Here is a 26,739-nt window from a genome sequence, read left to right as displayed (position 1 = left end):
AAATAGTGCTTTTCCCATTAACATGAAAAAGTGTTTAATATCTTTAACAATAAGAAAAATTTTAATTTAAAATATCAAAATATCATTCACGCCCACCAGATTAGTATAATAACAAAGTCTCATGATGCTAAATTTTAGCTGGAAGCGCAAAGCAATGTTATCCCTTGTACACTTTTGGTTCGATTATTAAATGGTGCAGCTACCTTGAGAACCCACTTGCAACTACCTCTAAAGCTGAAGATGCACTCCACCTATGATCCACCTATTGCACCCCTAGGTAAATACCTCAGAGAAACTTACACATGTGCCCCTGGTAACATTGTTTGTAATAGCAAATAATTAGAACCCATGGAATTATCCTTCAATAGTAGAATGCATACATAAATTATTGTATATTCATAAATTGGCACAGTACATAGTAGTGAAAATGAATGAACTTTATACATAACAATATGAATGAGTCTCAAAATTCAATATTGAACAAAAAAGTAAATAGTAGAAGAATCTATTCTGTATAAATTCATTCATATAAAAAGTTAAAATTGGCAAATCAAAAATCATATTGCTTAAGAAAACATACACATATATAGTAATATTTGTATTAAGCTAAAGGGCTAAATAGAACTCTTTGGCTTTATATGGTAGAAGCCTGATCTCTGAGGCTGACTGTACCCCTACCTATTTTTCCCAAAATCCCATCAATTTTTTAATAAATTTTACTCTTGCTTAAGATAGATAGGTTTTTAGGTTTCAGACACATATAACCAAAAGGCTCCTAAATAACACAATTAGTACTTTTACTTTGAACAAAAGTGAAAGAATTGCTATGTTTTGTCTCTGGTTAACTCTGTGTGCCTACTTTCTCATTTTATATCAATGTCCTCTATAAAGCAAAAATGTTATTGATAACTATTCCAGGACTTCATATTTCCAAGCTTCACCACAGAATGGAATAGAAACACTTTTCCTGGGGACCAAGTTTAAAAATCTCAGGGAAGGACTCTGATTGGCCCAGCCTAAGTCAGGTGCCCACCCCTGGGCTAATCAACTGTAAGCAGAGGGACAAGATCTGTACATTGGTGGCACCAAGTCAAGTCCCACTGATTGAATGAGGAAGGTTTCTTCTCATCCGTCAGCACTCAGCTTGAATGTCACCTTCTCCAAAATGCCTCTCTTAATGACACCATCTAAAGTGGGTGCCCTACTCTCATTCTCTCTCCCAGCACCCTCTTTATTTCTTTTGCAGCATGCACTACAACATGTGATCATTTTATTTTTATTTATTTGTTTACCTGATGGCAGAATAATGGCCCCCATACCCCAATCCCCAGAACTTATGAATACTTGTGCCAAAGGGGACTTTGCAAATGTGAGTAAGGCTATGGAATTTGAGATAGGGAGAGGATCATGGATTCCAATAGAATCACATGAATCCTTAAAAGCAGAAGAGTTTTCTGAGCTATTCTTAGGGAGAGATGTGATGGCAAAAGAAAGGTCAGAGAGATGTGATACAGGAAGGACTTGTCCTGCCATTTCTGGCTTTGACAAAGGCCATGAGCCAAAAGAATGCAGGTGATCTCTACAAGCAGGAAAAGGCAAGAAAATGATTCCCCATGATTTTTCTCTTCTTTCTGAGAAGAAGAAATGAATTCTTTCCTCTGGAAAAAAGAAAACTAACACACTTTGATTTTAACTCATGTTGGACTTTTGATCTATAGAATTGTAAGATTATAAACTTGTATAATTTTAAACCACTAAATTCTTGGTAATATGTTACAGTAGCAAAATGAAACCAATACCCCTGGTTATTATCTTTTACTAGAAGGTAATCTTCAAGAGAGAAAGAATATGCCTGTCTTTTTTCATTGTATCTCCAATTCATAGCACTGCACCTGGCTATTTGGCTATTCAACTTACTTGTTGAATGAATAAGTAAGTAAATAAATGAATGAGTTAGGAAATCTGTGACTCATATGCAAAAGTTCATCTCACAGTCTCCATATAAAGTGTTCACCTTCCCTTTATCAGAGTCACAAGTGTGGAGAATCAAATAGAAAATGAAGCAGATGATCTCAAGTTTCTCTCTATGGGTCAGAAGGGAAAACTTTAGCTGAGAGAATGTGAAAAATGAGCCCTCTTTCGCAAAGCAAGAAGAATTATGCCAAGCCAAGAGAACAATCAAAGATGCTAGCAAATCATAGAGCTGAGACAGCACTTACTCTCTATTTGAGCCTTTAGGTGGGATATGTTTTCAGTCAGCTGACATTTTCTGTTCAATTTCCAGAAAAATCTTACTGTCAAGAGTTTGGTAAAATACTGGGTCATCCACATCCACTCCAAAATGGCTTCTTTTCTGGTGCAGTTAGATTTTATGATTTACACCCATTAATAGGAACTAGTAACTTTTCCAGAAGAAAAATGATGGCATATTCTGAGGAATGTATCCTTTTTCAGGCAATTTGTTTTTGAAGAGAAAGTTCAAATCATTCATCAGATAATTCACTCTGTCTCTATGGGTTCAATAACAGAATATCTTTAGCATTTAGAACCAACTAGTTAAAATCAGCTGCTATCCTCACCTGGAATAATAAGAATTGTACCATAAAATGAGAAAGCCCTTGCAAGGAAAGGGTTAACCAATAACATGTGAGACAGACTCAAAACTATTGAAATACTATGAAATATATGCCACAGAAAAAGTTTTCAGAGGTATAAAAGAATGGTCCTTGACTATTTTCATACAAAAGTTGTGCTTCTATATCATATCCTTAACCAAAGCATATATATATACAGTAGCTGACATATAATTTCTTTCCCAAAACCTGTATGTGTGGAATGGCTTTGCATGGTGGTTTTGCAAGTCAAGCTCCAGGGCAGAGAAACCCAGAGTTCAGGAGCATCCACCAGCAGTAAATTGCTGTCCTCATTTGCAATTGACTACACACATCTAAACTAGAGACCTATCTCTTGTTTTCTTCCTTCCTTCCCCACACCAAATATTCTTAAATCCTTGAATCTCTGTCTGTCTTCATGGTAACTGTGGAGGAAATTATTTCGGAGGGAATTAAGTGGGCACAGGTGGTACTATAGCACGTACTAGCTCCTAGCATAACATCTGCTTCAGATTCTTCAAAGCTTCTTATTTTTACAACAGTCCTCTTTGTCTTTTCTCTCCTTTTTGTAGTTTTGTGGGATTGTTTTTTTTCCCCCTATTTTAAGTCCCAAGAAGAGAGAGGGAGTAGGGGCAGAGGATAGAGGAATTTCCATATGCTTCATTAGATGAGAGCATGTAGTTATGTCTGTGTATGATGCCAAAGTGCTCACACTTTCTAGGCAAGCAGGGTCCAGCAGAGCTTTCTGCAACAATGGAAATGTTCTATGTCTGCCCAAGTCTGTCCAGTACAGTAGCCACTGGCCTCATGTGTCTAGTGACTACTTAGATTTTCTTAGGACAGTTTAATAACTAAATGAATTTTTATTTTGTTTAATTTTAATTAATATAAGTTTAAATACCAACCTGTGGCTAGTAGCCACTATATTGGGCAGCATAGTTCCAGACCTTTGATGACCATTAGAATTCTAGTTCACTTTTTCCTATACTTTGCCTTATATTCAATTTATTTAATATAAAATCCTTGAATGTTTGCATCTCAAAAGGGGACAATAATGTTTTTCTAAGCATGATGATTTCCTCTATCTCTCTCTCTCAAGTTCATTCCACCTTGTCTCCTCTATAACACTCTTTTCCTACATTCATATCCAATCACACACACACACACACACACACACACACACACACACACACACACCACACCAGAACATTAGATAGCACCAAGAAGGAGATGTCCGTCATTTCTGCCTAATGTTTGCTTCTGAAACAAAAATATGAGAGAATAGAAAAGGGGAAAACATGTGATGGCTAGTCTCATAAAAATGTAAATATTAGGAAAAGTTTATAAATACAGTGTAATGTGTACATGTAGACCATGTACTTTGACAATGACAATGTTTTGCCCAAAGCGAACTATGTGATGAAGTGTTATAACTAACAAAAGAAGACAAAGCAAAACAACATTTAAGATTTTTGAAAAGTTTAACAACTTTATAGTTTCATGAAACTTTTTTTCCTCACAAGAGATATTTTTCTTCCCTTAATCCATTGTAGGTCAAGTGAATGCTTAATAAATAACCTGCTTTTATTTCTAAGTGGAAGACTGGATTGTGTGACTAATAAAGACTATTGTTTGACAGTCTTGCTGGCTGCCTTTCTACCATAGAGCTAAAGATGGTGTTGCACCATTCTGAATCCAACCAGATCCAAAACCTTCCATCAAAAGTTAAGGTTTGTAAATTTAGTATCCATAATTTCTCAAATGTGAATACTAACAAGGACAATTTCATTACAACAAAATGTTTCTCAGAGGGACATAAGAACTAGCATGCTCTTCCCGTGGGCCCTTCCTATTGAATGCTGTCTCCAATAGCAAATAGTGACATAAAGAAAAAAGCTACTAGGAAATATGGCAGATATTTGCCATGATTCTTCAAAAGTTGGACCATAACTTTGAAATTCTTTTTAGTAATGTTCTGATTGCTGCACAGATATAAGAATTGGTGTACATGGTTTATTTGGGAGGTGCAGGGACACTGGTATGCCAGTAGGCAGGTAATACAGGGAAGGGAAGGGAAGGAAAGACAGCCAATAGGAGTGCATTATAAAGCCAACTACTGCAGTGAGTGACTAAAGCTTAATTCCAGGGATTTAGTGGGATACACTCTAAAATATTGGTTAAGACAGGGGAATTAGAATATTTGTGTCCCTGTAGCTGCTGGTCATTGGATAAGGAATGCCCCAGATGGTGTGTTAATTGCAAACACATCACCTAGATGAACTGGATTCTGTCAATCCAAGGGCAGTCCTCTGGCAAAGATGCAGGTGCTGGCCTTTAGAAGCCTACACTGGCATCTACCAAGATATTGAGCTGTTCTAGGAGCACATAGGCAGAGCATTGACAGAACCTATTACATAAATATTGTATGAGATGGAATCCTTCTCAGGACAAAGAATGATAATTTCATAGAAGGTTTTTAAAAATTCTTCTTATTATTTTTTAGTTATTCCAAGCATTCCATTTTCTAGTTGCAAGATGAAGAAGTCTGGAATTTGGTAAATTCTTCTGTATTCAATGCACGATGTAATGAATTTCAATAATGATTTCTTTATATTTCTAAAATTAAGAAGGACTAGTATTTTGTTTTACACAGAAGCCACTCCATAGCCTTGATTGTTTCACCCATACAATATTTCCTAATTTGCTTAAATTTTTCTTTATGTGGAATAATCTGAATTTTAAAATATGTCAGGTTTGGAGCCACTAATGTCCTATACCCAAAAGTCACAGAACTCCATGAAATTCCAACTGTGGACCTTCCAGGTTGCTGAGCCCTACCAGGAAAAACGATATGAAGAGCACGCAGCTTTCATCACACTTTCCTGTATGTGTATGTTGATTTAGTGTGGTTAAAATATGAAATGATTAAACAGTAAAGCCCCACATGGATTCACTCAGGCACATACAAAGTATAATAGAATCTACTTGACAGAGACAGCACTCAACAGAGAAGCTTATATAATACCCAAGGTGAACAATATGAATCAGACCGCCCAAGCCCTACCCATGAGGAAGACACAGATTTGGCAGAGGGGGACTCGTGATGGTACAGTATTGAAGGGAGAGGATGGGGCTGGGCTGAGCTCAGGGGACTTACCACGAAGACTACTCACAGAACAACAGAGCAGAAGAGACAGGGGTGATCAGGAGTCAGAAAGCAGAAGCAAGGTGGAGGACCACGAGACAAAACCAACTATCCAACTGGGCACAGGCATTACTGAGACATAGTTAGGAATATAGGAAAGGAGAGACCAGGATAAGGAATTTCCTGAGAAACAAAAAGGCAGAGAGGAAGGGGAAAGGACTAGGAAGGGTGTGTTCTGACGATAGTGGCTCAAAGTGGTGCAGGGTCTCACCTGGGAGTGCCGGCAGCCATTAGGGGTTCATGGGCCTTGGCACATCCTTCCAACCAGAGTTTGTCATAGAACTCTACCGAGAAGAACACATTGGCATATGTGTAAACAGCAATCTAAACTGCAAGGCTCATTTAACTCCGTATTCCTTACTTATAACTGGCATATAAGACAATACACATTTGAGCTCTTGCTCATTTGGTTATTAATTTAAAAATATTTACTGACAAAAGCAGCACTTACGCATTGTAGAAAGTTTGGAGCACACAGGAAAAAGTAAGAAAATCTAAGTCTCCAACAATCTACCTTCTCAGAAATGCTTATGTATGTTTTATAGTTTTAACAAAAATAATATACAAAGGAACAGAACATCAGTTTGTGTTGGGGATGTCACTTCCTGCACTTCGGCATTACCATGTAGCTCACACTGTCAACACTTCAGCGTGCATGTCAGTCATCGTCCCATCAGGACACTGATCACACAATCAAATGTGAGCAATTCAAGGAGGATTTAGTAAATGGTGTAGGGAAACAGCCATTACCCAAGAGATAGTAAAAGCAGAGCTACTATTGCCCTTAGACATGAAGAGCAGAGAGGAGGGAGCAGTTTCCAGAATGTGGAAGAAGAATCCTGTGTGAATGGCCACCTAGGCAGCAGCTGTAATCCGAGTCAAGGGACATAGCCAGCCCAAGGCCACCAGGCAGGAAGGGAACCTGGAGGAAATATTCACCAATCCTGCTCTTCTCTCCCTATGGCCCCCTGCCAGTGTTTGCACCGCCCTTGCTGAATCTACCCAGAAATCAGAGTTTAAGGAAGTCCTTCAATGAAGTCCAAACAGGTCAGCATCTTGTGGCAGAAAGCAAGGAAGAATGATAGAGAGTGGAGGTTCTCAGGCACCAGAGTCTAAGACAGGCTACTTCTTTTGTACATTCTGGGTAGAAAAAGATGTCTAGTTTTCATTCATTTAAATATGCATTTATTCAACAAAGATATTCAAACATCATGTTTATACTAGCAAAATATTGGGATGGGGGATAACCTAAATATCCAGTAGGAGGGGATTATGAAACAAATTTTGGTACAACAGAAGATGGGGCTCTCTGCAAGTGGTAAAAATGTGTATTATCCATGTAACCATGTCAGTTGTCTTTTTCATTTTAGTATTCTGGCATAGTCACATTTGGAAGAAAATAAGATTGTAAGGGATTAAACCATGAGTCTAAAGGTGAAAAATATTTCATTCAAATGAGTGTGGGTGATTTTCTAAGTGCCTGTGCCAATTTCTTTCTACTTCCTATTTCTGGGGGACAAAAATTCTCTGCAGTTTGGGTCAGAGTTCTGGCTTAATTATGACTTCCTTCTTTTCTTTCTGGTAGTCAATACACAAAATTTGATATCAAAGAAGTTTGGGTACATTGAGAAACAAATTAGTTGCAACAGATATGGGCTTAAGCTTATTTTACAGAATAGAGATAAAACTCAATTTATCCAGTTTCCATTGACTGTATCTTGCTAGTTATTTTCTTCCTCCTACTTTATATATTTTATCAAGTTTTTTTTTTTTACAGTCAACAGCTGACATAAGGTGTCAGATTATTAGCCAGTTCTTAATACAATAGTAGAGTGTACACAGCACACACAAAACAATATTCCTGCAGCTGCACAAATGAGAATAACTTTGACCCCACTTAACCAGGTAACTTTTCAGGGAGAATAAAAGATATATTCCTGTTGTCTAGGTCAGAATGACCTTGATAAGTCCCTAAGCTAAAAGGGCTTCCAATTATTCTTTGTATCCACCTGAATTGATCAGCTATGTTGCTTTTCTGTCTAAAAGTATTTTCTGGAAAGGTCACAAAGATTAAGTTCTTTATTGAAATCATGATACTTGTTAGTTGTTGCATTTTATGTTGCAAAAAGGTAGATTAAAGCCTTCTACTGTTGGTTTAAATAACCAACATTACACTATGACAGAAAGTATATGTGTTAGTGTGTTCGGACTGACATAAATGCCCTTCTTCTATGCTAACACATTTTATTTAGGGTCTTAAAAATGAGAAGAGATAATTTGCAATAAAAATAAATATGATATTCCCTATTGTTAACAATCTCAGAAAAACTGGTATTTTCTCTTTATGGCATTTATTCAATACTCCTTCCATTAAAAGAGGGCTTTATTCTCTCAAGAGGAGAAAGAAGTAAAATCTTCCTGGGAAAATAGTGTATTTATTGTGGAAGCCGCTTCTATTTTCTTAGCCTGGTGAAATGCTGTGACAAATTTCTTTCTGCAAGCAAAAATTGACATTATGAATACGAAATCCAGGTAATTGTGATTGTAAATCATCCCTCCTTAGATATTAAGGTGCTATTTGTGGGTTATTCAAAAAGTGAGCTTACAGAGATATTTTTAAGAAACTGATTTTATTACAAGGCAAAGAATCATTATAAGTATTTAAACAACAAATAGATACTTTTCAACATTATGCCCTAACCAATTTAAGTATCTCTTTTAGTTTGGGACAAGCTTTTTGCCCGTGGTTAAATATAATAATGACTCCTTAGAAAGCATTCACAGGTTGCTGTGTATGTAGCACCACAGCCACCTGGAAACTCTGTCCCTTATTTTGCTACCCTCTGTAGACCTTCCTAAAAAGTTCCCTAAATTGTCAATAAGTTTACTTTTAGTTAATTTTTTATGGCACACACTTTGTCCATAGATGTTGGGGATTGGGGGAATCACATGTTTAGGACTGTGGCCATTTCAAACTAAGGGAACGCCAAATCACAAACAGTCATGCAGCTGATCCACTTTGCAATGTTGTCACACACGCCTAAGAAAATATTGTACTACCAACACAATCGTCATATTCTGCCCTGGTAATTAACCTTGTAAAGTTGTTTTAAACAAGCCTCATGCATATGTCATAAAGCAAATGACAAATTAAATGTTCAGATATGATTACAGAAGCTATTTTCCTTTTGGATTTAATTCTTTTCCAGGCAGGGCTTCTGTTAAGTAACATTTTATAGATCCATCATGCTGGAAAGAACTTTAAAGACTACACATACACTTTATGTTTTTGTTTTCTTTGTGTTGGATAAGGCCCAGGCAATACGATTCACCCAAGGTCACGCAGCTAGTGTGTGATGGAATCAGGAATGGATTCTTCTGACCTTGAAGTCAATACTCTTTGCTCTGGTCTTTGCCATAGCGAATTAAGCATATGGCCCAACCTGAGGAAGGGAAACATTTGGCCGTATGGATTAAAAACAATCATATGTATTTGCTTCTGAAAAATGTCCAAGATTCACTCCTGTTCTACCTCTTCTTTGCCTTTTGTTTGGCTTCTATGTCAACTAGACCTCATCTAGGAACATTCCCAATTTTCCAAAACCTCACTAAAACCTCCAAGATTCCCTTCATCTCAACTAACACACTTTGTCTTGATCCATGAGCTTCAATACTGTCTCTCATGCTACCTTGGTCATTGTTCTCCATTCCTTTAGGCTGAAGTAAAAAAAAATAAATAGTTTGCCTTTGGTGAAGGGAGCATGAAGATATGTTCCAGACAGACAAATCATGAGACATGTGGTATTTCCAATCAAGGAGCTGAATACACATGGAATGAATATCCTGTTCACATATATATGTAGGGCAATAACAAAATGAAAGTAAACTGCAAAGACAGAAACTTGCTACCTACTAATTTTTAGACTCTAGAATCATATTATCAGGTTAACCTATTTACCCACATCATTTTCGCTTTGGTCCTAATACTTCCACTCCATAGCTAATGTATTTGTGGCAAGGATGATTTAATACTCCCAGATATTCACTTAGCTACTGTCTTTAGCTAGCATTCTCATCTTCCAGTTCTAAAATTTAAGAACTCAGCCCCAACCTATAAACCATTAGTGATAAAATTAATCTTTCTTTGTTCCAATCTCATACAGCAATTCTTCCTGATCCCAAAATTTATTTTAAGTGGAAAAAATAATTATAATGAACATGTACTTTACATGTTATTATGTGTTATGACATAAAAAAAAAAAAAACCCTGAGAGATAGATTAGAAGAAAAAAAATTAGAGTGACTTTCACAATGATTGAGAGTTTCTAAATCTCTTTCCCCTGTAGCTTTAGCTTTGGGGCTCTAGCACTTTATGAAGATGTACCAGGCACCTAGGACAGCCCCAGTTCCCTGCTCCAGTTTTACCCCAGCCACTTGTAGGTGAATCTAAATATCTAATAAATGCACCACAGAATAAATATTCACTTTTGCTCCTGACCACAACTGGCCACAAATAATGCAGAAAGAGATCACTCAACAGAAGTAGGGAGAGTAATTTTATTTCTCTCCTTTATCATTCCTGAAGTGGGACAGTAGCTCACTATTCCCTTGACTTTACTTTTACAAATTCTAAGTACATTTGTTTGATACTCACAGACACGCAGGCACACACACCCACACATTTCCTCTAGTGAAAGCACTTTAAGAAAGCAGCTCTTTCACATGTTACTTTCACGTTTTCCTGTGATGTTTGTGTTTTGTGATTCACATCTGCGTGGCCAGAAGGAGTGTGAGGGTGACAATGTTGTAGGAAGATGCTGTTATTGCCCCTCCCATACTCTCAAGCATTCATGCCTACACAGGAAAGGCTGCTTACTTCAAACACCTGTGACTCTGTCACTGTGGGCTCTTTTCTGGCCATGGGACCATACACATAGCCCATCTTCAGATCAAGCCAGAAGTGCCGGGGATTTAACACCCCTGGAAGCAGCTCTCAATAAATTACAGATGGAAACTTGCAGGACAAATACTCCAGCTCCTTCGTGCCTCAGTTGAGATAACTCTGAAACATGTTCTACAATATAGCCCAAAGTTCCCCAGCAGGACTGAGCTCCGGTTTCCCACAGTGGTAAACACTCAACAACTCACACCTTATTGGCTTCCTCTCCTTCCCTATTTCACTTTTCCACAAACCTACTGGTGCTTATTGGGACCAACTTCCAATAAACTACTTGCACTTGGATCCTTGTCTCAGAGCTGGATTCTGGAAGAACACAGACTACAACAAGCATAGTGGCTGAAAATATAGGCCCTGGATCTTACTTCCCACTCTAGCTCCCCACATCCTAACTGTACAACTATAAACAAGTTTTCCAAGCTTCGATTTCCTAATCTTTAAAATGAGAGTTAGAGCAATAAGATTATGGAGAAGATTAGTTGTAGAATCATAAAAGTGTTTATCATGGTAAATGGTACATAGTAAGTATTTAATACCTGTTGATTATTTGTCTTGGTTATCTATTGCTGCATAACAAATTAACCCCAAACTTAATGGCTTAAAAGAACCTTTTTCTTTTGCTCATGATTTTGTGGAAAGCATTCTTCTGGATGGCTCTCCCTTGTAGTTTCTCATGTAGTTGTAATTGGAAAGAGGACAACTGTCATGTTAAGGCTCAACTGGGTTGTACATCCTGGATGGCTCATTCACAAGGCAGGCAGTTGATTCTGGGGCTGTGCATCTGGGCCCACTTATAACCCTGACTCAAGCATTACAAAATCAATACATATAACCAAAAATATTTATACCCCCATAATATTTTGAAATAAAAAAGCAAAACAAAACAAAAAATGTGGGCAACTGTAAATAATAATTGGCTTTTAGAAGAAGAATGACAAAATAAATAATAATTATAGCAATAACAATCATAATAATAGTTTAAGTGTGGAACTAAATTATTCTCATGTAGTTGTGATTGGAAAGAGGACAGGAGTCATCTTAAGGTTCAACTGGGTTGTACATCCTGGATGGCTCATTCACAAGGCAGGCAGTTGATTCTGGGGCTGTGGATCTGAGCACCTACGCATGGCATTTTCTGTGAGATTTGGGTTTCTCACAGCATGGTGACAAGATTCTGAAAACAAGAAGCCTAAAGTGAAGGTTCCAAGAGACCCAGGTGGAAACTGCATACCTTTCCTTAGCTAGTCTCAGAAGCCATATACCTTCACTTACACCACATTCTATCCATTGCCACTGATGGTCCAGGGCTGGCCCAGATTCAAGAAGAGGAGAATTGGATCTCAGCTCTTGATGGGAGCAGGGTTCAAGAATTGTAGCCATTTTAATCTGCTACATTATTATTATTATTATTACTATTTACTATGATCAGCTTCTTCGGGCTGTGAAAGTTCACGGAATATTTTTTAAGTAATTAATGCAATTATGTATACATCACCCTATCATCAATCCCATTCAACCAGTTGCTAAGTCCTATCAATTCTACCCACAAACCTTCCCAATAAATCAATACATAATATCTTTGGATATGTTCCATTTTCTCCCTTATTATTGGTCCAACCCTCGTGATTTGAGCCTGTATTATCTTGCACCTGCACTCTTATTATGAGGCTCGAACTAGTCTCTTGACCTCTAGCCTCTTCTTCATCCAATTCACCTTATACTTTACCCCCAGTTTAATCTTCTTAGGGCTCAACTCTAATCAGGTTTGAATTCTCCAATGCTTTCTCTTTGCCTACTTAATAAAATCCAGACCTCATGACTTAGAACTCAATGTCCAGTCCAGCTTTCCAGCATCACCTCCAATTATTCTCCTTCGTGAACTCTTTGTTTCAACAAACCAGATAACCCATAGTTTTTCACAGTCAAATAATGATTTCACTCATTCATATCTTTGCCTCTAAATATGTCACTGCACTTAAGCCTCATCAAAACCTGTGAAGTATGCATCACTATCTCATTTTACAAATGAATATAGCACGACTTTTGTGCCAGTACCACCATTTTCCTTTACAGATCAGCACTGTGAAGTTTTAAAAAATTAAGGATGATGATAGTAATAATATAATAATGATTCTTACATTAGAACAGATATTGTTCTAAGTGTTTTACATGTATTAACTTGCTTAATCTTCATGACAATCTCATGAAGCAGATACTATTATTACATCATTTTATACTTTTATACTAAGGCTCAACTTGCAGCTACTTGATAGATTGAACTGTCCAGTCCATTCTGCTGTCTCCTCACACATACAGACACACAGAAATGTTGGATGAATAATATTTTAAAAATGATAGCCAATTTAAAAAAAAAAAAAAAGATCAAGAAATCACCAAGGGGCTAGAAACAAAGAAGGACCCAAAGGCCTAAACTTTAAGTCAGTGTCATTGCCAGCCCTATTAAAAAGTAGGCAAAAGACATGAACAGAAGCTTTTCAAAAGAAGATAGCCAAATGGCCAATAAACATGAAAAAATGCTCAATGTCACTAATTGTCAGGGAAATGCAAATTAAAACCACAATGAGATATCACCTTACCCCAGTTAGAATGGTTTTTATTAAAAAGTCCAAAGCAATAGATGCTGGTGTGGATGCAGAGAGAGAGGAATGCTTATACACTGTGGCGTGGTGGCTCACACCTATAATCCTAGCTTTCTGGGAGGCCAAGGCAGGAGGATAGCTGAAGCTCAGGGGTTTGACACCAGCCTGACCACAGAGAGACCCCGTCTCTAGAGACAAGAAAAAAAAAATACACAAAACCACAAACCTCAGCCAGGTGTGTGGCATGCCTGTAGTCCTACCTACCCAGGAGGGTAAGGCAGAAGGATTGCTCACGGCCTAGGACCTAGAGCTTGCAGTGACTACAATCATTGCACTCTACCCAGGGACACCGAGTGACACTCTGTCTCAAAAAACAAAAAGAGAGAGAGAGAGAGAGAGATATTGTAAATTAATACGACCTCTATGGAAAACAGTATGGAAATTCCTCAAAGAACTAAAAGCAGACCTACCATTTGATCCAGCAATCCCACTACTGGGCTGGGTATTTACCCAAAGGAAAAGAAATCATTTTATTAAAAAGACACATCCACTTGAATGTTTATTGCAGCACAATTCACAATTGCAAATATGTGGAATCAATCCAAGTGCCTATCAATTCATGAGTGAATTAACAAAATGTGGTATATGTATACTACAGAATACTACTCAGCCATGAAGAAGGATGAATTAAATCCTTTTGCAACAATTTGGATGGAACTGGAGACCATTATTCTAAGTGAAGTATCTAAAGAGTGGAAAAACAGGCATTACATGTACTCACTATTAAATTGGAACTAACTGATGAGCACACATGTGCACAGAGGGAAGTAAAACTCAGTGGAATCAAGCAGGGGGAAGGGAGTAGAGGGGATGGACAAAAACCTACCTAATGGGTACAATGAACACTATCTGGGCGATGGACCCACTTATAACCCTGACTCAAGCATTACAAGATCAATACATATAACCAAAAATATTTGTACCCCCACAATATTTTGAAATAAAAAAATAAAACAAAACAAAAAAATGTGGACAACTGTAAATAATAATTGACTTTTAGAAGAATAACGATAAAATAAATAATAATTATAGCAATAACAATCATAATAATAGTTTAAGTGTGGAACTAAATTACGGGAGGACAATATTTTGGACACTTAGAGTGTGATTTAAAGGATTTTGAAATCCTTGTAAATCCTTTCTTTGAGAAACATAAAAATAGTATCTCCACATATACCACGTTTTGTTAATTCACTCATGAATTGATAGGCACTTGGATTGATTTCACATATTTGCAATTGTGAATTGTGCTGCAATAAACATTAAAGTGCATGTGACTTCTTTTTAAACTTTAACAATATTTTCTCCTTGAAGTATAAACATCAATCTTTTTAAAGCCAATTTTGTATTTTAAAAATATAAAAATATAATAAAATGTTAAAGGAATAAGGAAAATCTGATCAATTAAGGTAGCAAAGACAGAGAGGGGGAGAAGCGAAGATAATATCTGGTAAAGATAAAACTTAAAATACAAGTAGAAATATGCCCAAGCATATAAGTAAGCTTCAATAAATATAAACAAAAAAGACAAATATTCCCATATTGTTTATGAGGGACATACCTAAAAGATAATCAGACTTAAAGGTTGGGTCATGGTTGATTGGGGGTGTCAGATTGACTGGATTATGGGAGGCTAAGATAGCTGGGACAGCATTATTTATTCTCAGTGCTTCAGTAGGCCCTGAGCCCATCCCTCTTCAGCTAAAGGGGAAACCCAGGTGGTTTTGCTTTTGATTAGAATGATTGGGCAGCCCCAGGTGTGTCTGCGATGATGTTTCCAGAACAGATTGTCAAGGGAGTCCCTGGACTGAGTGGGGAAGATCCACCCCCAACGAGGGTGGGCACCATACAATCAGAGGGTGCATGAAAGGAAAAAAAAAAATGGAAGAGTGAATTCTCAGTACACTCTTCTTCTACTGTTCTTAAATGTCAGGACTGGAGGACTCACGTGAGCAGCGCCTCCAACTCTCAGGCTTTTGGCCTCAGAATGGGAATTACACCACTGAATTCCTTGGTTCTGAGGCTTTTGCACTTGGACTTAGTCACACTAGTGGCTTTCCTGGCTCCCCAGCTTGCAGATAGACTATCGTGGACTTCTCAGCCTCCATAATCAACTGGACTAATTCATCTTATAAATCCTTTTTCATAATCTCTCTGTATATCCTATCAGTTCTGCCTCTCTAGAGAACCCTAACTGAAACAAGTTGTAAGTATGGAAGAAGGAAGAAATATGCTGGAAAACGCAGATCAAAATGAACTACTATAACAATATTAATATGAGACAAGATAGACTTTAAAACCTAGAGCATTATTAGGTATGAAGAGAATCATTGATATTAAAAAGAACAGCTTATCCAGAAAGATAAGACTATCCTGATCCTCGACATACAAAACCCTAAATAGAAAGACTTCTAGGAAACTGACACATCTTCAAAGATAGGTGAAGATATTTTATGCACCTCTTTCAGAAACTGATAGTTCAGTCAGAGAAATTAAGAAACTTGACAAGTGTATGGAATGAGTTATGGAGTGAAGTTTCAAGCCAGGTTGTCTGAACCCAAACCTGACTCCACTGCATTGATGAACTTTGTCCCTCCCATCTCTGTATGTTCAAGTCTTAAGGAGACTTCAATTTCCAGCTTAGGTAAGTCTTCTGTGTACCCTTACCTCTTAACTCTTTCCATAGCCATGAGGAATCCTGCTACCACTAATGGTGGTTATCACTGTTATAAGCACTTTACATATTAATCTTCACAATGCTGTATCATTATCTCCATCCTACAGGTGAGTAAACTCACACACAATGAAGACAGCTCTTTGCTCTGCTCACTCAAAACCTTTCCCTCGACCTCTCCGGTAGCATGTACCTTCTGTGTGGCTTTATTGTTACCCACACCCGTGTGTCTTATCTGTCTTGATAGAGTTGAAGCTCTTTAAGAAAACAGGACGTTCTTTATGCATCTTTGTAATTCCCATTCCCAGACCCTGTTCCCTATTGTCTAGCAAGCTTTTTCACCCATAGTAGGTGTCTAATAACGTATTTTGAATGAATTATGGTTTTGTTTTGTTAGATGTAATTTGCTTTGGTTTTTCGAGGAGAGGTAAATGTAGTCGTGAGGTTTGCATAAACACATCTTGGCAGAGGAAGTAGGTGTGGAAAGTAAATAATCCTTATTTGTGCTTAGCCACCATAATCCCTTGTGCCACTTGCTAAATATGATGATTTACTGGAAAATCTACATAACTTATAAAGTAGACATGGCTTCTTCCCTCTGTAAGTTTATATTTCAGAGACAACATGGTAAATAAAGGATGGAAGGCATGAATGGCCACATATTACTCTGGCTGAGGATGCCTATTCCCTCCCTCCCTCCCCTCCCCTCCCCTCCCTCCCCTCCCCTCCCCTCCCCTCCCCTCCCTCCCTCCCTCCCTCCCTCCCTCCCTCCCTCCCTCCCTCCCTCCCTCCCTCCCTCCCTTCCTTCCTTCCTTCCTTCCTTCCTTCCTTCCTTCCTTCCTTCCTTCCTTCCTTCCTTCTTCCTTCCTTCTTTCTACTTTTCTATTTTGTTTTGGACACAGGGTCTCACTTTGTTGCCCAGGCTAGAGGTGAGTGATATCATCATAGCTCACAGCAACCTCGAACTCCTGATCTCAAGGGATCCTCTTGCCTCAGCCTCTGAAGTAGCTGAAACTACAGGCACACACAACCATGCCCAGCTAATTTTTTATTTTTTGTAGAGACAGTGTCTTGCTATGTTGCTCAGGTTGGTCTTGAACTACTGGTCTCAAGTAATCCTCCCACTCCGGCTTCCCAAAGTGCTGGGATTGGCCATTTATTCATGTTTCAAGGTAATACTAATATATACTAATTCATTTCATCCTTACAACAATCCTATGAGTTGGGTGCTATTGTTTTCCACATTTCCAGGTGAGGAAACAACTAAGAACAGAGCAATTAAGTAACTTGCTAAAAGTCACAAAGACAGTAGTTGTGGGAGGTGGGAATTTTACCCTGACAATGTAGCACCACAAATTGCACGCTACACGGTATCATCTCTAAAAGGATTATATGGTTATATGGATATCAAGTCATTAATTTAAAAAGGAAAACCATAGCCATGCAAGAATCTTGCCCTCTGACAACCCCAAATAGCTGCAATTGTCACCACATGCAATTCCTCTCATTAATGGTAGCGTAAGTTCCCCAATCTTCCATTATTTATCGTTTGGCCATTTGATTTGATTTAGCCAAAGGAATGCAGGTATATGAGACAGCGCTCCAATTCAACCCTAGGCCTTGGAATATTTCGTGTATTTCCACTCATTTCTCTTGCACTTGTGCCATTACCATGATAAGAACATGCCTTGGTTAGCTACTATTCAAAAAGTATTAGAGATTCTTGCAGCAGAAATGTACCTAACCTGTAGCTTGTAGCCAAGCCTATATGAGCCCAGCCTAGATCAGCCAAAACCTAGCTGACCCACAGACACTGGAATAAATGATTTTAAGCAACTGAGCTAGAGTAGTTTGTTATACAGCATTATTGTAGCAATAGCTAACTGATACAGGCTGGCAGTAGGGGTTATAGCACTTTGGCATCAAAGGCTCTTGTCTTCCTCTTTTTTCCTGATAGTGGAAATGCCTGGGGCAAATAGGTGTGGGAGAATAAATGTCAAAATCAGAAAAGATATATTTGGGACTTTTCATTTTCTGCCATGTTGGCATTTTACTTACATATTAAAAGTCCCTGAAATATCGCTTGTTGGCTGGGCTGTCACGATCCATTCTATAGACATTTTGATGCACTTTATTACAAACTTTAAAATCATATTAGCAGCTGTTATTTTATATCACAATGGATTAATAAGATGCATTTTCACAAATAAGACACATTTTAGATAGTTTTGAAAAAATTTCAGTGTGAAAATCTTATGCCAGGATTTCACATTTTAAATGACACATTTCCAAATAGCCTAAAGTGAAAATGCTCTAGTAATGTGCCTATTTCTACTGAGCTCGAAACTATCAGCCCCCCAACAACCCAGGAAACACATAACCTTCCTACATATTGTGCTGTTTTCTATTGTAGCATATGACATTCAAGGAAAATATATCTCTTGGTTCTTGTTGCAGGGGAGTTCGGTGAGTAGCACTGAAGAAAATAACAAATAAGTATTTTTTCCAGTTTTCAATTGCAATACTTCAACAATGTACATGAGAATTATCAGAAAAGCATTTATTCCCCTTCAAATATTAGAATAATGGAATGGTCTATTGCATTTTCATGTGAAATAATTAGTAAAGATAAGGAGTTTTTTTTTTTTTTTCTTGGAGGCAATCCTGCTTCCTATGGTGTTGCTAAGGAATAAAGAATTTTCCTTCCAACTGATCTTAAAAGAGATATCTAAGATCTATATCGCCTGTTTATGGATTACAGCTAACTTTATAGTCGTGCGTAAACTGTACATTTGAGTGCAGTAAGACACGTCCCCTGTCTCACAATAAAAATATTATGGAACATTATATTTCCATATAGTAATGGTACTCTTATTTTACTAGTAGAAAGGTACAGTACTAATTTAATTGACTAACATAAAAGTCTCTCAAGTAAGATCAATACTTTATTTTCTCAACAGTTTTCATAAACGAAGATTTAATTCCACCTGCGTTCATCTGCCCCCAAGACAGCAGCAAGGGGCAGGTCTGCTGACCACTCTGCTCTCCGCGGCACAGACGTGAAACCTTCCGAGCAACTTCGTAACGTGAGCGGGGGCTCTCAACCTTGCTGCACATAGCAATCACCAGGGACGCTTGTAAAAGACACCAATGCCCAAGCTCCTCCTCGGATCAATTAAATCAGAATCTCTGGGGATGGGTTTGGGGTATTATTACGTTTCTAAGGCTCCCCAGGTGATTCAAATGTGCCTCCTGGCTTGTCATCAGAGACTTTGGCTCTGAATTTTAGGGGGACTGACACAAGCGAAGATCTCAGGTAGACAGGCTTGCTTGGTTCCTGCCCCGCATTCCTGCTCTGGTTGCTAAGGGCAGAAATTCCCCGCTCAGTGCCCATGCTAGGCAGTTTTTCTTGTTGGTGGTGGTATTTTTTTTTTCCTTTGTACATTGTGGATCTTTATTGCCATTGCTTCAATGCTTTTGAGTGCAGAACTCCCACCGACATCGGTGGGGGTGCTGCTCCTGGAACGCGTTCAGAATGCACAATTGAAAGCTCCTTGGTGCAGTTGGAGAGGGAATCTTGCCCTGAGCTTTTTACACACACCAGGGTTTAGGTTCCCTTCTTTCTTCCTTTACTTCCTTCATTTTAATTTTGCATCCTAACGTCTGCGCCTTGTGATTGTGAATTTTGACTCTGAAGTCGCTCCTTTTACTTTCTCAAAACTTTGCACATATTGTCATTTTCTCTTTAAGTCTCATTGAGGTTCACCCTAGGGTAGTTTTTCCTCTGAATCAGCAGAAGTATGTATAGAGAGATAGGCCAAGTTTCTCTCCCAGGCAGAGTCAGATCTTGGGCCACTGAGGTTTAGGGGTTAGGACTCATATTGCTCCTCCATACAATGAACATACAAACAAGAGAAACTTTTCCATTCTCTTTGATAATGAGACTTTGTAAATCCAGGAAGATCCCTTGGAGTCTAATGACATTGAACATATGATTGCCTTGTAGTTCATGAGGAAAACCTTATTTCATGAATGTTTTTAGTAGGGGAAGAGGAAGTGGGGACAGTTGCCTGGGGATTTCTCTAGATTTCCATGGGAGGGGTATCTGTGAAAAGTCCTGAGTGAGAAGCACCCCATTCCAATGAGATTCACAGTTTACCTTCTCCTATCCAGAAAGGAAACCTACAAGGTGCATAAATTGATAGTGGGGCCCTTATGACTCAGGAGCACCAGCAGAATGCCATGCTGTTATAATGGACGATATGAAATGATGCATCTAGTCCTACAATATACAGTCCAAATAGGGCTATCCTTGGTTGGAAGAGAGAGAACCCAATCTAGCTATACAAAAGTCTTTGAGTGTGTATGATTATGTAGTCTCTCAATTGGTTTGTAAAGTACTCATAATAGCATTAGTTTATATAGCACGGCACCACCAGTCATTTTCTCAGGAAAAATTGAGAGAATTTTTTGATGGAGAGCATTTTCTTTCCCCACCACCATTTTTTTTTTTGATAATAACTGTTCTTCAAATTCTCTAATCCAGAAAACATCCAGGATTCCATGATAGTTCTCATTACTGAAAATCCAAATTACTGACTTTCTTTCCTTAGAGGAGAATAGATGTTTTCATTTATAATCATATTGCCCAGTTGGTACTCTGCTCCAAAGCCTTGACATTGAAACTGATGGCAGAGCTCTCGTTGGCATGGGATTAACTCCAGTGGTTGGAGCTCATAAAACTTGTCAGGAGAGTCCTCCAAGGTGAATGATTTTTTAAAAATTTAGTCATGTAGGGGCTTTTTTTCAAATAAGATATTTGAAATATTTTAAGAAATGGGGAAGGTGGAATTCCAAACTTAGTTGAATACTTATGTCTTTTTATTATCCTCAGATGGAAATCACATCTCAATATTATTTACTATATTTTCTCCAAGAGAATGCTTGAAGAAAGGTAATCAACTTTAAAAAAATAATACAAAAGTCTCCATACTTCAATTGTTATTTTTTTCTGCCTGCAACTAAAAGGGAACAGACTATGACCAATTTATTTGAGCCAGAAATGCTAATCTTAGACACAAGCTTGGTTAAGAATACTTCTGATAATACAAGAAAAAGGGAGCAAAATTGTTAAGAATTACTGGTAGTTTTTTTTTCTTCTTCTTATTTGCTATTCTTTAGTTCAGTGCTATTGGAAATAGAGATCTTTGAAAAATCATAGATTTTTTTCTATGAATTATTTAGCAAAATAAAGTAAAAGGACAAGTGCATTTTCTTCTTTAAATCTGACATTCCACTGCTCTCACAGCAAAAAAGAAGACTTGAGTAATGCTGAATCCACAGTCATTTTGGTGTGAGGGAAGCAGCAAGGTATGCCTTCCACAAGCCACTTCATTCAGTCACAAAGCTTTGCACAAACAGGGTGTAAAAGGTTGTGAGTGGGGATAATCCAGAGCAAGGAGCTTCACTGTGCAGTATCTAAGCCTGCTGCAAACATGCTGAGCTTGGCAGAAGGCTGGCAGAGATATCTAAGTAAGCAGTGAGTGGTAAAAGTACAGCCACACTTATATTAAAATAAATCAGGTGCCTTGCTTAGCTGATCAGAGCACCAAAGCGAAATCAGGTCTTTAAGAGGCCCCCAAAACATCTACTCAAATATTGGCTAAATCGGTAGCTTTTTAATAAACATGGCCAGTGAATGGGTTTGGAAGGCATAGGATGAAAGAGAGGGAAAGAGGAAGAGAAAAGAAATGAATGTAAAGGAAAAAACAAATTCAAGTGTAGATAGTACATAATTGAGGATAAAGAATATATGGGTGAAAAGGTGACTATCTGAGTAACAGAATAAAGAGGCTAACTGGAGCAGTCCCTGATCTATGAACCAGTTAAGTTCTGCAAACCACACTCTGCACACTCATCTGCACACCAGGACTCCCCAGACATTTTCCCTGGAAAAGGTCAGTGAATATACTCCTTGGAGACTCTGGGGACAGAGCCTGTAGCAATCACACATATCAGTTGTTTTACCTTTAAAATAAATGCAAATTGTATATTCTAATCTCAATTTTACCCATACTTAGCCATACTGGTTTTCCTTCAAATCTAGATAGCCCAGATCAAGGCTCTCATTAAAGATAGAACTTTGTAAGTCCCTTAGTGCAAACTATAACCCTGAGTACACATAGCTCAGATTGGAGATAAGGGAAGAGGAAATGGATTTTTAGCTACTAATAATAAGGGGCCTTGGCCTGCACAGAAGACTGAACAAAAAGGGTACCAACAGCTTGGAGGGACAAAGAAGCTTGGGCTTATGTGAACATTTCATCACAGCTTCTGGGCCATAATAGACATGACACTGATGTGTGAAAGCAAGTTGATGCCTGAGAAGGAGGAACTGCAAGGGTAGAGATAAGGACAGCCATGATGTGAGTGAAATAGTAACAGTTACACTTTCGATCCAATGCTTTCTTCAGTTTTGTTGTTGTTGTTGCTTGGGACAGAATATTGCTCTGTGGCCCTGGGTAGAGTGCAGTGGCTGCATAATAGCTCATCGCAACCTCACACTCCTGGGCTCAAGTGATCTTCCTGCCTCAACCTCCTGACTACAGATGTGTGCCACAGGCTAATTTTTTCCATTTTTAGTAGAAACAGGGTCTTGCTCTTGCTCAGGCTGATCTTGAACTCCTGACCTCAAGCCATTCTCCCACCTCGGCCTCCCAGAGTGCTAGGATTACAGGCGTGAGCCACCGCGCCCGGCCTCTATGCTTTCTTCAATCTCCACTAATGATACCACGCAATCTAGACCACTCAATCTAGTTACTAACCTAGTCTGAATCAGAATCACTTGAAGATCTAGTCAAAACACAGATTCCTGGGGCCTGCCCCTAGGGTTTCAGATTCAATGGGTCTGGGACAAGACCTGAGAATCTGCATTTGCAACATGTTCCCAGAGGATGCTGATATTGCCATCCTGTGGTCTACCCTTTGAGAAAAACTGGTCTAAACAATTCTTTGTTCACCAGGGAAGGGATACATAATGGAAATTTGAGGAACAATTCTGAGATTTGAATTTCAAACCCTAGACTTTGAAGAAAATAAAAAGGCCTCTTGGCATAGACAAAGGTTTGGAAAAATACCCAAAGAATTGGAAGCAAGTCTTCCTTCCCTGGGGGGAATTAATTAGAGATTCATAACTGGTAAGGCCCCTGAGAAATGAGTCTGGATTCTGACACCTTCACTACTGAGTCTGAGGTCGGAGAAGAGGGGTGGGGGGAATAAGAGTTGATGAGATGTGAAAGCATAGGGAACCTGTGCCCCAGGCCCCAAGTAGAGCCCTGGGAATGTGAGAAGACTTCTGAGAAGATACAGGTACATGGTGTGTCTGATCCAACAATTAGCAAACTTTTTCTTAAAGAGCCAGGAATAAATATTTTAGCCCTTGTGTGCCATACAGTCTCTGTCACAACTACCCAATTCTGTCATCAGCACAAAAGTAGCTACAGACAATACATAAATGAATAAATGTGGCTATGTTCCAATAAAACTTTATTTGCATAAACAGGCAGTAGGCCAGGTTTGGCCTGTGGGCCATAGTTTTCCCATTCCTGGTCTAAACCAACACAGTTTCAGATGGCTAATGAGGGCTTCCTACATCCCAGCATGTTCCAGAAGGTCCAGAATTACACCATGTGCTACAGAGTAGCATGGAAGTTGGGAAGGGCTTTGGAGAGCTTCTCTGAGATTCCAGCATCCAGCATGGTGGTAAAAGTAGCCAAGCCCTGGCTCTTAAGCATCTTTGCTGAGGTGGAAGGATGCTAGGCCTCACTTCCCCACAGTGTCTTGGGAGCAGGTAAGCCACCAGAGCAGTTAAAAACCTCAGCAAAGGAGAGAAGGAGAGGGTGACCACAGATTGGCTCTGTTTTCCCTACCCTTGCAGAATAGAGGCTCAAAATTGAAACTGAGTTATGTTTAAAAGCCAGAACTACTTCTCCTCCAGCCTCCTTGGTAGTCAGTCAGTCAATCCTTGTCACCAGCATTTTGCCACCTTCAGCGCCATGGGGCCCTACAAGTTCCCATCATGTAAGAGTATATGTTCATCCATGCTGGCCAGGCTGGTGTCCAGATTGGCAATGCCTGCTGGGAGATTTACTGCCTGGAACATGGCATCCAGCCCACTGGCCAAATGCCAAGTGACAAAACCATTGGGTGAGGAGATGACTCCTTCAACACTTTCTCCAGTGAGACAGGCACTGCCAAGCATGTGCCCAGGGCAGGGTTTGTAGATCTGGAACCCACCATCATTGACAAAGTTTGCACTAGCACCTACTGCCAGCTCTTCCACCCTAAGCAGCTCATCTCAGGCAAGGAAAATGTTGCCAATAACTATGCCTATGGTCACTATAGCATTGACAATGAGGTCACTAACCTTATCTTGGACTGAATTTGCAAGCTGGCTGACCAGTGCACAGGTCTTCAAGACTTCTTGGTTTTTCACAGCTTTGATGGTGTTCACCTCCTCCTGATGGAACATCTCTTTGTTGGTTATGTCCAGAAGTCCAAGCTAGAATTCTCCATTTACCCAGCCCCACAGATTTCTGCAGCTATTGTTGAGCCCTACAACTCTTTTTTTTTTCCTAAAGCCAGGTTTCTGTGTTAGTCCTGTGTTTGCAAGAATGATATATTTTCCCTTTTTGTTAATTTGACTTTTTCCCTCTAAAACCTGATACATATTTTATACTCACAGCACATCCCTAGCCACATTTCAAGTGTTCAATAGCCACACTCTTAGCTAGTAGCTGCCATGTTCAACAGTGAAGCTGTAGACACCACAATCATCCCTTTACCCCTTCCCAGAACAGTCAGACCAGCCCCACCACCCCTGCCCTGACTGAATCAGAATGAGTTCAGAAGAAGGTTGTTGTGTAGGGAGCGTGCAGAGTGAAGGAAGGAAATCAAAAAGTCTCCCATTATATGTAATAAGGAGACCAGGAGGACAAAAGAACTCATGGGATAACCACTTGTAACAAATTTGAATAATTCAGGTTCAAAACAAGGTCTGTGTGTATGACCATTCTAGGAAAACCTGTGCCACGGGTTAATTAAAAAAATCCAAATGAATCCACATTTTCCAGCCATTGCTTACTTTTTAATAGTTTGTAAATAAAAGACAAATAGAATAGTAAATCAATGTTATAAAAAACAAATTGCTATCATCAAGAATAATAAACAGAGTAACTTGATGTTCACACATTTCTAAAAGAAATAGCCATAATTTATATGTACACTCTAGTACATATTTTTTTTTTTTTCGAGACAGAGTCTCACTTTGTTGCCCAGGCTAGAGTGAGTGCCATGGCGTCAGCCTAGCTCACAGCAACCTCAAACTCCTGGCTCAAGCAATCCTCCTGCCTCAGCCTCCCAAGTAGCTGGGACTACAGGCATGTGCCACCATGCCCGGCTAATTTTTTGTATATATATTAGTTGGCCAATTAATTTCTTTCTATTTATAGTAGAGACGGGGTCTCGCTCTTGCTCAGGCTGGTTTCGAACTCCTGACCTCGAGCAATCCGCCCACCTCGGCCTCCCAGAGAGCTAGGATTACAGGCGTGAGCCACCACGCCTGGCCTCTAGTACATATTTTGTAGTTCAGTTACCATCTATGGATAAAAATTGGAGAGTTCACCCAGACCCTGGTGCCTTAAGCAGGTTCAAAAATGGGGTGTCCTGTAACTTGGAGTGTGTGAGAGCTACTGTATGTTGAATGATTTCACAAGATCTGTGTGCTTCATCTCTAGTCCAGTGGGTTTGGAAATTTAAGTTACACTCAGATATTGGACCCATAGATTCTTAAAAACCAAGCCAAATCTGAAGACACAGTGTCTAAAATGGAGTGAAGAGCCCCAGTAGTGGGGTTTGGAATTTGGGGACATGGCTGATAACACTGCACCTAAGAAGGAAACCCTGCATTTCTGTGGACTGAAGCAGCAAACAAAAATCACTTCCTTTCAACTTGTTCCCAAAGGGTGAGATGGTCATAGATTTCTGGATAAACATGAAAATGGTGCTTTTAAAGTCAGCTGTCTAATGTTTTGAGAAATTAAATCCATGAGGTGACAATGGATTACCATGAATTTCTGTTTGGGCAATACCTTTCCCACATCTCTAGGACCAGCACTGTCCTATCAAAAAATACTACAGGCCATGTACATCATTTTTAAAAGTTCTAGTAGCAATATTTGCAAAATTAAAAATAAGCAGGTGGAAATAATTGAAATAATATTTTATGTTACTCGATATATCAAAAATAATGTTATTTTAACATGTAATATAAAACATTATTAATGAGATATTCTACATTTTTATATGAAGTCTTTGAAATTTGGTGCATATTTTATACTTAGAGTACATCACTGGCCACATTTCAAGTGCTCAATGGCCACATGTGGCCGGTGGCTACCATATTGGACCTCGCTGCATTGGATATCCTGTGATCACCAGGGAGCGATGGGAGACAAGGCCTGCTTTCTGCCAGTCGTGGCCAGAGCTCTCTTCCCCTTCAACCAGCACAAAGCTGCTTCACAAACTGTGAGTACAGTGCAGTCAGCAAATTTCACTGAATGGAGACTCTTAAT

The 26,739-nt window shown here is 39.0% G+C and overlaps 1 pseudogene; it reads left to right on the top strand.

The window, feature by feature from the left end:
- The first annotated feature begins 24,185 nt into the window (after window positions 1-24,185).
- Window positions 24,186-24,764, top strand: LOC105866446 (tubulin alpha-1C chain pseudogene; annotated as a pseudogene).
- The last annotated feature ends 1,975 nt before the right edge of the window (window positions 24,765-26,739 follow it).

Source organism: Microcebus murinus, chromosome 1 (genome assembly GCF_040939455.1).
Source record: "Microcebus murinus isolate Inina chromosome 1, M.murinus_Inina_mat1.0, whole genome shotgun sequence".
Classification (NCBI taxonomy): Eukaryota; Metazoa; Chordata; class Mammalia; order Primates; family Cheirogaleidae; genus Microcebus; species Microcebus murinus.
Note: the sequence above shows the minus strand (reverse complement) of the source record. Positions and strands in the feature narration are given on the sequence as shown.